Source organism: Pinus tabuliformis, chromosome 8 (genome assembly GCF_031772625.1).
Source record: "Pinus tabuliformis cultivar Carrire ecotype Pingquan chromosome 8, CPIR1, whole genome shotgun sequence".
In the NCBI taxonomy this organism is placed as follows: domain Eukaryota; kingdom Viridiplantae; phylum Streptophyta; class Pinopsida; order Pinales; family Pinaceae; genus Pinus; species Pinus tabuliformis.
The window spans coordinates 1,789,899,904-1,789,911,820 of record NC_142294.1 but is presented as its reverse complement, the minus strand read 5'-3'; the positions used below and the strand labels follow the sequence as shown (position 1 = coordinate 1,789,911,820).

Below are 11,917 nucleotides of genomic sequence, written 5' to 3'. Positions count from 1 at the left end.
TCATATGAAGTAAAAATAATTGGTTGTATATATATATATACATGGTCCAGATCCTCCCTAGCCAAAATGCAAAAGTTATACCATTCCGTGATAAAACTACTGGAAATAATACTCAGAGGGGGCAAGAGTGAATTTGTATTAGCAAATTAATAACTATTTCATTTCCATAATCAGATTCATATGTGCTACTTCAGTTAAGGTAGCCCGCATGTACACATAATTGTGTTTAATGCAACTAGCGTATATCCAAAAAACTTATGATTCAGTTAATTCATCATATGTTGATCTTTAATCAGTGCATCAGAAATTCATTAACCATATAAATAGTAACCAAGTGTAGTAAAAGCAGAACAAATCATCACACATAAGAAACACACATGAGCACCATGATATAAGGTGGAAACCCAATGCGGGACAAAAACCACTTGCTTTTGTCTTACTTTAATATAAGAAAAACTTGTTTACAATATTGTACTGGTGTAGACTCATACCTGTATGCAGGCAGCCACCTATAGAAGGCTATAGCCTTCTCTCTTTCTCCAGCTACTACTCGAAGGGAGCTACAACCCCCTAGCTCTTTTCCATATTCCCCCTGAGTACATGCTGAAATCTCCAATTGAGCTCTTCCTTTTTACGTGCTGAGATGTACCAATCCGTCCATGCTCCTCCCAAGCACAAGTAGAGTTTGCAAAGATATTTTTCAAAAGAATAATGTGACTCTACAACTCAACTAAGTGAGTATGACCTTCCTATCACCGATTACTTATACATACATCAATCTCCCAACCAAGTGGGGATACACCATTTTGACTCATCCACCCAACCAAGTGGGGATATACCAAATGTTTATACATGACTAAGATAGACATTGTTACATCATCCTTCCCATGAAAAGTGGGTTTAAAAATTACATCATATGACTCATGGGTCTTCAAAAGAAATAGATGACATTTTTAACAAAGACCAAAGACCTAAACAAGACCATGATAGTCATTAGCTACTATAATACACCATATGGTCTGCACCATAAGCATCTCTCATCAACATCAGCAACCTATAATCTGCAATACCATTCTCTTGACCAACCAACAATAAGTAGCAAGATGTATAATTTAGCCACATAAGCATTATCACCAAAGACTTATAACCATAATGCCAGCATTGCATTATTCGAATCATATGCCTCTCCTGAACCTATGCCATCTATTCATGTCAAATATAATCATGCATATATCAGCAAGAAGTATCAAGGCATCATCGTCATCAAGTTAGGATGAAAAGCACTTCTAAACAACATCTTATGAGCACCGACACATTTCCACACATTATTAGTAGATTGTAACCATAATCAAACAAATAAAATAATTAACTGAACCATATCAAACCCTTTTTCCTGAGTCTGTCCCACTTTTTTTCCTCAAACCAACATATACGTGAATGTGCAGCTTTGAACTCACGTACACACGCGACTTGTCTTCATTAAACTTGTGTATGAGATTTAGAACACTAAGGTTCCACACTTTCATCTCCCTCTGAGTCTGTCATGTCTCTATACTCTGTTATGCCACATCTTTCTGATTGTATTTCCTTTTTCTTCCATATCTTCAACTGTGACGATGTTTTCTACTTTTGGTATGGTGCCCAAAATCTTCTCCTATATTCCTTTGCTATATGTCCGAGCTTGTTACATGCATAACGTCTCATATATTTCATATTCCTTCTATGGCAGTTAATGGCTTTGTGACCAAACATATTGCAAGCAAAACAATACCCCTTAAATTACCTGGAATGTGATGCTCTTTCTGTGCGATGGTCTTCAACCATTCTACTTCTACATCTTGCTGCAACATGCCCAAAATTATGAAATATAAAACATGCAACATTATTCATCGGAGGACATAATAGTCTATCACTTCCATAGTTAGGATTAAGGGATTTTCTTTGAAGACGTTCTTTCTTTGGTTGTTGATGGGCCTCACCTCTCATCTCCTTGGTGAGAATGTCAAATTTTGCATTAGAGTCCCTTGCCACACATTGTGAACTAGATTCACCTTCAACAGATTCATAAAAACCATGACCAGTTTTGATAGCAGGCGACCTTTGACTACTAAGAATATCATCCAAAATCTTAGTATTGTCTTGAAATCATAATAGTTTATCTTTTTCTTCTAATTTAGCTTTCAAGATATTTACCTCAACGTGATGTTTTTCTTCCTTTTCCAGATATTGCTTCTTTAAGAATTCTTCAGACTTTCTTCCTTGTTCCACTTGTTGCCTTAGTTTGAGAATCTCATTTTCTTGTTCTTCACTTTGCTCCTGCAACATTTGATGTACTATGAAGGCACATTCTAGCTGAGATTTTAATCTGGTAACTTCTTCTTTCAGGGCACTCTCCCTTTTTTTAAATAGATCTTGTTGATCTATGATATTATCTGATGCTTCACTTGTTTGTTCATCTTCAATCTTAGGTGATTCAGAATTTGAATTCTTTCTTTCACCTAACGGCAGACTGTCACTCTTACTTTGAGCTGTCTTCTTCTTCTGACGCGCTTTCTTTCCCATTGTTCTATGGATCTCCTTCAAGAGATCAAGCTTCTACAAAACGACCTACTCTGACACCAATTGTTGGAAATAGTACTGAGAGGGGGGGCTGAATCAGTATTAGCAAATCAATAACTATTTCATTTCCATAATCAGATTCATATATGCTACTCCAGTTAAGGGAACCCGCGTGTACACACAACTATGTTTAATGCAACTAGCGTATATCCAGCAAACTTATGATTCAATTAATTCATCATATGTTGATCTTTAATCAGTCCTTCAGAACTTCATTAACCATATAAATAGTAACCAGGTACAATAATAACAGAGTAGATCATCACACATAAGAAACACACATGAACAACATAATATAAGGTGGAAACCTAATGCAGGAAAGAAACCACCTACTTTCATCTTCCTTTAATATAAGAGAAACCTGTTTACAATCTTGTACTGGTGCAGACCCATACCAGTACATAGGCACCATCCTGTAGAAGGCTACAACCTTCTCTCATTCTCAAACTACTACTGGAAGGGAGCTACAACCCCCTAGCTCTTGTACTAGCTGATATGTTTACTAATACGTAGGCACTGGCCTACTAAAGGCTCCAACCTTCAGGCATTTTCCAGCTACTACTGGAAGGGAGCTCCAACCCCCTGGCTCTTGTATTGACTGATATGTTTACAAGTACGTAGGTGCCCACCTACTGAAGTCTACGACCTTCTCTCTTCCTCCAGAGACCATGTTTCATAAATTTTCATACTGGATACTCCTGAAGCACAACACCATAATCTAAAGGCCACGTTTCATCTAAATTTCATACTGGACCCATCAACAACATTAAAGCACAAAATCAGTCACCACTGCAATGCAACCATCAACTACACCTACATCATCAATCTCTGAATCACCCAACACTCAATCACTAAAACCCTATTAACGAAACATAGTCACCAGAACACAGAGCAGAATAGAGAACTTTGCAACAATAGCTAGATCAAACTACAATTTCAAATATCATACTTCATACTGTATATGCTTCTCTGATGAGGCGTACCAACATGTATATGCGCTTTTACTTAAGCAAAACCACGTACAAATCTGCAAATATTTATTCATAACTTTGCGACTATTTCAAACATTAGTCATACCTAGATCAGCTTGGAGGGTGGAACACCACCACCCAACCATGAATCACCTCTGATTCCCCCCCAAGTCGAAGATCTTGCCAAGGATTAACTGTCTTGAATTGATCAATGCATTGGGTATTTAATACCCTCTTTCATGATTTAGTTACCATTAGCAACGTCTCAGTTTTATGGACTTTTCAATTTTCCTAGGTATTTTTCGAAAAAGCTTGTCTTTATCTCCCATGATGCTTTTCCACATAAAAGCATGCCTTTATCTCCCGCAAATCTTTTATTTTCGATGGATATTTATCTCCCATCCATCCGATGGATATCGAATCCATCCAAGCTTATCTAGAATCACATCTAGAAGCTTTATCATTAAAGATTCAACTCTACCTAATTCCTCATGGTATTTGGCAAGAATCTCCTCTCTCTTGGTGCTCCACCCCCAAGTGATTTATTTTATTAATTTACTTAATAACACATTTTCTTTCAATATTACATATCACCTGGCTTTCCTCAGATTAGGTTTATAATAGTTTATCCCACAAACGAGGGTATCACACCTAGCTTTAACCCAGGGTAGGTTTACAAATGTTTAACACACAAGGGCGGGTATCACACCTAGCTTTAACTTAGCTTAGGTTTACAATAATTTAGTACACATGAGAATTTAGTACACAAGGGAGGGGTGTTACACCAAGTAAGCAAAATGGGATGGATGATTTGTAGAATGTGATCGAAGCTAACATAATAGCTTTATATGTGCCATGGAAGCTAATTTCGATGGTATGAAAGAATATTTGAAGAAATGCATGGAATATTTGAAGAAAGACATGGAAGGCTTAAAGGCGTATAGAATCTAATATTGGATTGAAGACCCACCGTATTCCAAAGATCAATACGAGGAAGTTTGATGGAAAGGATCCCATAACATGGATACTATAGATGGAGAAATATTTTGATCTAATGATGTGAAACTATTACAAAAGGCACATATTGCATCTTTATATTAAGAAACAAATAATTTTTTTATGGTATAAAGTGCTTTTTCCTCGTAAACCACTTGTCACTTGGTCAATCTTCATAGTGGAAATGATAACACATTATAAGGATACAAATAGCAACACCTTCTTTAGCCAATTGATAAATCTCAAACTAAAGGGTTCAATGGAAGAGCACATTGTGGACTTCCAAAAATTGAATATAAGGGTAAATGATATTCCAGAGAATCAGAGGATTGATGTCTTCATAGGGAATTGAAAGGATAACATTCAAAATGAGGTTCGTCTTTAGGAACTTGATTCATAGGAGAAGGCATTCAGGCTGGAAAGAAAAATAAATTATGGCAACAAGAAATCCTACCACTCACAATTATAAAGATGGAATTGTTGTTGCTCCACAAAAAAATTTGGAAGAAAAAGGAGAAAGTGAGCTTTGTTACAGTTGTGATAGCAAATACACTAAAGGTCATAAGTGTGCTCAGAAGAAATTATTTTACATTGATTGTGAGGAGGAGGAAGAAAAGGATCAAGAAACGTCAAAACAAGATGCTATACATGACGAACGAACCCCGGAGGAAGAAGAAATGTATCCTACCATATCTTGTAATTTATTGGTAGGAATTACTGTTCCTCAAATGCTTCCACATTGCTTTGCATGATGAAGGGTTCATTCCAATTATACCACTACTCAATAATTCATCAAAATTATTAGAAGCTATTTCTTCTCATGAAATTCAATAATGGAAATTTTTGTCTCATACAAGCATGCATGCACTTAGTGTGCCAACTATATGTACCATCATGACTCATAATATGAGTGTCATGAGCAAATCATATTATAATAATTCAAGGATGTATCACAAGGATTCTACTAGTTTTTACTCACTTAAGGATTATTTCCTTTGTCAAAACCCTTTGGGATTTATTATTAATAACTTTGTTCTCAAATTTACGAAAATACTTGATTGAAGGTGGAATAATATGTAAATAAACACAAGAAGTCACTATGTGAAATCTTGTGGGAAACATTCTAGCCACCAGTATGAAGCAACTCCTTTTTTTTGGGTGGGGGAAACTCCTAGTAATTAAATATTAATTATTGTTTGTTAATTTGAGTACTACATGGGTTTTTCTTGGTGTCGATTCCATTTATGTATCCAAAAATATATTTTAAAAAACAAAAAATCACATTATTGCTTCAAATTGTATTGTCTATATGTTAGGTTACCCCTATTTAATATAATTGATCAATTATTATTAAAAAATAATGTAATTGTGAAGGGCATATTCTAACTTATACACGAAATGTGTTGTTTCATGATATCTTTTCTTGTTAATTTTGATGAAAATCTTACAAAGGTTTTTAAAAACTTGAGTTTAAGTTGTTTAATCAAAATCTCACAGAGATTTTGTTAATACTTTTAAAACTCTTACAGAGATTTTTAAAAACTTGAGTTTAAATTGTTTAATCAAAATCTATAGGGATTTTTAAAAGCTTGAACATAAATTTTTTATTCTCCATAATTCTAGTGCCGAGGAATTTTCACAATGTTGAATCCATTTACACATTCAAAAATGTATTTTAAATTGAAAAGAAATATCTTAAAATTGTATTGCTAAATTTTGGTGAATTTCGTGAAAAGGGTTGTTTCGTCTATAAGTTAAACTACACCATCACAAAATATTATATGTTAATGGTATTTTCTATAAGCTGGACTACACGATTATTAAATATTATATGTTAATGAAATTTTCTATAAGTTAGAATACACCATTATTAAACATTATATTTTAATGAGATTGTAATAATGTGATTAAAACCCGTGGGTGGAACTCAAAATCTATAGATTAAATTACTTAAATTAGAGTTTTTAAAACCTCGATAAACCTCTCAGAAATTTTGGTTACAATTAATTAGAAAAATTGTCATGAAAAATGACTTTTTTTTTATAAGTTAAACTACACCTATATAAAATAAATCTTATAAATTAGAAGTGGAAGACCAATTATTAAAAACAACGTACATTATCCCAACATCATCTCGTTGATTAATATTCAAATCCTAACTAAACCACGATTAAATCTCAGCACAATAACAAACAAATAGGAATATTTAATAAGGAGGAATAACCAAACATGACTAATATTTAATTACTAGGAGTTCCCCAAAAACATATTGGTCATATGAAGTGGAAAATGATTAATATTAAAAAAATTGCATTGTCCCAGCCTATCCCATGGATTAATATTCATATTATAACTAAACAACCCTTATACTTACACATACTAATAAAAAATGCTTAATATTTAATTACGAAAACCCAAAAAAAATTGTGATATGAAGTGGAAAAAGATTAATGTTAAGAAAGTTGCATTGTCCCTAGCATCATCCCATCTATCAATATTCATATGCTAATTGAACAACCCTTAACTACATGCTAACACAAAATAATTAATATTTAATTACGAGGAGTATTTACTTCTTTGAGTTGTTTTATTGTGCCATTTTTTGAACAATTTTCTAGTTTATTTTAATCTAAGAGAAGATTCATTGAAAGTAAAAGTTTGACTAGTGAACTCTGTAAAATCAAAGTGCCCCAAATATTTTTTAAATTGTTGGATCTATACATGTAGTAAAAAACCAAGTTTAAACAACACAAATCAAGATTTCACCACAAAATATTTCACAGAATCGTAGCTAGAAATCTCGGAGTTACTCCAAAAAGTGGCACTTTAAAAAATTATTATGTGAAACGAAAAACAATTAACATTTATTTAGAGCATTAATTACCATGACAACCATATATAAAATACTAAGATGATGGACCATGTTAGGACACGAGATGACCACTATGGGAGGTAAAAGTTATCATATGAAGTGTAAAATGATTAACATTTAGTTAGGGAATTAATTACCACTACGAGATGGCCACTATAGGAGGTAAAAGTTGTCATATGAAGTGTAAAATGATTAACATTTATAGTTGGTGCATTAATTACGATGACAAGATATAGAAAGAATTGGGAGGTGAAAGTTATCATATGAAGTGTAAAATGATTAACATTTAGTCAGGGAATTAATTACCACTACGAGATGGCCACTATAGGAGGTAAAAGTTGTCATATGAAGTGTAAATTGATTAACATTTAGTTAGGGCATTAATTACCATGATGAGATATAAAAAGTAAAAAATGTCGTATGAAGTGTAAAATGATTAACATTTAGTTAGTGCATTAATTACCATGACGAGGTATAAGAAATAGAAATTGTCATATAAAGTGTAAAATGATTAACATTTGGTTAGGGCATTAATTACTCTCACGAGATAGCCACTATAGGAGGTAAAAGTTGTAGCATAAAATGTAAAATAATTAACATTTAGTTAAGGCATTAATTACCATGACGAGACGAATAACAGATAATGAGATCGGGTGGCCATGTTATGACATGGGATGGCAACTATATAAGTTAAGTTTCAGATACAATGGCAAGCAAAGCAAGTTTTGCATAAACTCACATGCAATCTGAGTGCATAAAGTTCCATCTATCATCAAATATTTCGCCGTATTGCCAATACTAGGCACATCCATGCATCCTAGGAATTTAACTCCTGATATGGCCATAGCTGGAGCAGCATGGATGTTATTAGGTCTGATTTCGGTGTTGTTGCAAGCCTCCCTGTCTTTTTCTGCAAGCAGCAGATCCAACGCCATTGACAACTGCTGGAGAAGAGATGCAAATTGGGCGGAGAATCGAATGAAGTTGGCAGATTGTGCTGTGGGCTTCGGAAGCGCCGCCAATGGAGGAAGAGGAGGGCAGATCTACACCGTCACCACCCCTGATGACAATCCCACAAATCCGTTGCCCGGTAGTTTGAGATACGGAGTGACCCGCAAGAATCTACTGTGGATTGTTTTTGCTAAAGATATGAACATAAAGCTTCGGATGCCCCTTTCTGTTGCAAGCCACAAGACTATTGATGGAAGAGGGGCCAATGTTGAGATCAGTAATGGGCCTTGCATCCGCCTTGACAACGTGAACAACGTTATTATTCATGGGTTGAACATCCATGACTGTAAACCCAGCGTCGCGGGTAACGTTGAGGTGACGGAGTCCGTCACCTGGATGACAAAACAGGATCCAGATGCTATATCTATCACTGGTTCTAAAGATATATGGATCGATCACAACACCCTCTCCAGGTGCTTAGACGGTCTCATTGACGTTTCGCTTGCTTCCACAGCTATTACTATTTCCAACAACCGTTTCACTTATCATGACAAGGCAAGTTTACTTAAAGCCTGATGGCCGATTTTAGCAATATTTTAAAATTTGATAATAGTTTATGCAGATTGTAGATTTAGGGATTGTGTTGGAATAGTTAAGCAACTAATTTTTTTTATTTGTCATCAAATTCTGTATTCTAGAAATCTAGAATACTACATAATCTATAGCGATAGTGATTATTCTTTCATTGTATGAACGCATGCAGGTAATGCTTTTAGGCCACAGCGATGACTATGCAGGTGATAAAAACATGAAGGTAACCGTTACCTACAACCACTTTGGACCAGGTGTCATGCAGAGGATGCCAAGGTAAGTTCATCGCACTAAGACTATCCCAGCTTGAAAATACATTAAAACCAGGGAGCAACGACTGCGTTGAGGAACATCCCCTTCTTAGTTGTTGGAATGGTTAGGACGGTTTTGTGTTTTGATTGATTTGTGTTTTCAAAGGGCAAAGAACAGTAGGTTATTGCCAACTGTTAGTTAATGGCATGTAAATTTCATCCAAACAAACAGATTAGTCCAAATAGTTAAAAGATTCGCCATGTTTAAAAAGATGCATGCATTTTTTTTTCCTCCAGGAAAAAACTTGGATTTTAGTATTAGAAAATAAAATCGCTTTTTGCAGATACATGTTTAGTATATTTCAGTGGATGAGTTTAAAATTTGGCGGAGACCCATCAGAAATCTATTTAGAATGAATATTTAGGTTTACTATTTAATTTATTCGAAAAGTACAATCACAAATAATGTGATGATATCGAAATTACAAACAAGTGTTATTGAAAAAACACTTAAGTCTTGTTTTAGATTTGTCCATAAAAGTCTATGATAATATTCATGGAGTGTCCAGAAATTTCCGAGTAGTGGGTGTGAAGTTCTCTGTATAAATGCTAAATAGTGAACATATTAAAAGAACATTTTCAAGCCAACTGTCTCAGTCTCACTTTACTCAAGCAATCCCATTGATAACCAACCTCAAGTCTTCGAAAACTTACCAAGAAAACAATTTTTGGAAAGCAATTAAAATTTCAAACCCATTAATTTTGAGAAGTTATTTGATATCGCTCACTCGATGCACGCAATTCTCTCGTTAACATATCAGTCAATAATCGTGCAGGTGTAGATATGGATACGTGCACGTCGCCAATAACAACTATGAAGGGTGGGGAATATATGCAATTGGAGGAAGCATGCATCCCACCATCAGAAGTGAAGGAAACCGATTCGTGGCCCCAAACGACCAGAATCTGAAGCAGGTGACACGGCGTGAAGCTTGTAACGCTGCTTCTTCTTGTCTCGGTGGATGGTTGTGGGAGTCAGTGGGTGATATGCTTGTCAATGGAGCATATTTTGTTCGATCTGGTAAGGGAAACACTTTTCCAATGTACGCGGGAAGCCAACGATTTACAGTTAGTAGTGCGAGCTTAGTACCAGAGATCACTCGAGATGCAGGAGCTCTCGCCTGTATTCCTTCCAGGCCTTGTGTTTGAGGGCTATAAATATTATTGGGTCGCACCTTGATTTTCGTTAACAATGGTGTATATAATTGGCCTAACAATTTTGGTGCTTGTGTTGGAGGGTAATAAATATTATTGTATGGACACACCTTGATTTTTGTTTCCAATCTTTATTTTATTTTATATATGGTTAGTTTACCAATCTTTATTTTACATATTGCTTGTTTACTATTTTCTAATTTATGAAATAACAATTTTATTTTTATTTTATTTTTGTTATGATATGGGAAATTGTTATGATATCTCATTATTCTTCTAAGTTATATATATGTTCTTGGTAACATTGTAGTTGTTATTGGATAGGTAAAAGATGGTCGTTAATAGTTTTATGTTTTAAAGTTAAATTTATAAATTATTAATGTTATGCTAAATCTAAATAAATATTAGAAAATTAGGCATAATAATAATATAAAAGTTTAATAAATTGTAAGAGTTTATTTTGTTAGTGATGATGAAAAATTGTCATATAAAATATTGTTGTTATATTAATAATATATTTATGCGATAATCAATGTAATAAACTATTAATGTAACCATATTAGAATTACTATTGATAATATTATTAACAATAATATTACTTTTAAAATTGAGGGTACGGTTGAAGCAACATTCAAGTGGCAGTGAAGGAGCCATGGCTAGGGTTTCAGGAAACGGGGACTATGTCGCCGCCACTCTGCAAACCAAAGAAGGGAGAATCCCGGGCTCGGATCGCAGCCCTTACGCAGATGGGCGAACGAATCATGATTCGGATCTGAGCATGAAGTTACAGTACGTCCGAGCTGTGTTTTATTTTGAGAAGAGGTCTGTGGAAAATCTTTGCGATGGAAAATGGAAGGAAGCGCTCTTAGATCCTCTCCTGGACTACAGACAGGACGCGGGGAGGTTGAATTCAGCGACGGATGGCAGACTTTTTGTGAAATGTAACGACGTTGGGGTCAGAATTTTCGAAGCTTTCTCAGATATTAATTTGAAGGACTGGGAGGATTTGAAGGATTGTTGCTTGGAGCCGAAGCTTAGCCGGACGGATCAGAATCGTGGAAGCGATCTCAGCAGCGTCAAACCCTTGGTTATTGTCCGGATCTGCAGCCTTCGAATCCTCTGGGTAACAGATCTGCCTTTATTACAGATCTGCGGCCCTCAAATCCTCAAGATCCGATGTCAAGGGTCATGGATCTGCTCTGAATCGGGAGCACAGAATAGGCATGGTACTCAGATGATCAGATCTACAGGTAAACCATCAAATCTGGAGCCCAGAAGATCTTGGGGCCTTAAAAAAACCCAGATCGATGGACAAGCAGCTTACAGATGGCCAGTTCAGACGAGATCAACTCTGCAGCAGCTTTCGATCGTGAACCAGCTGGATCTACCAGAAGAACCTCATGCATTCCAGATCCAAGTTAATCTTTCAGGCAAAACAACGATGTTATGGG

General features: G+C 35.3%; 1 pseudogene; it reads left to right on the top strand.

Moving 5' to 3' along the window:
• Positions 1 to 8,295: 8,295 nt before the first annotated feature.
• Positions 8,296 to 10,460, top strand: LOC149243376 (pectate lyase 1 pseudogene; annotated as a pseudogene).
• The last annotated feature ends 1,457 nt before the right edge of the window (positions 10,461 to 11,917 follow it).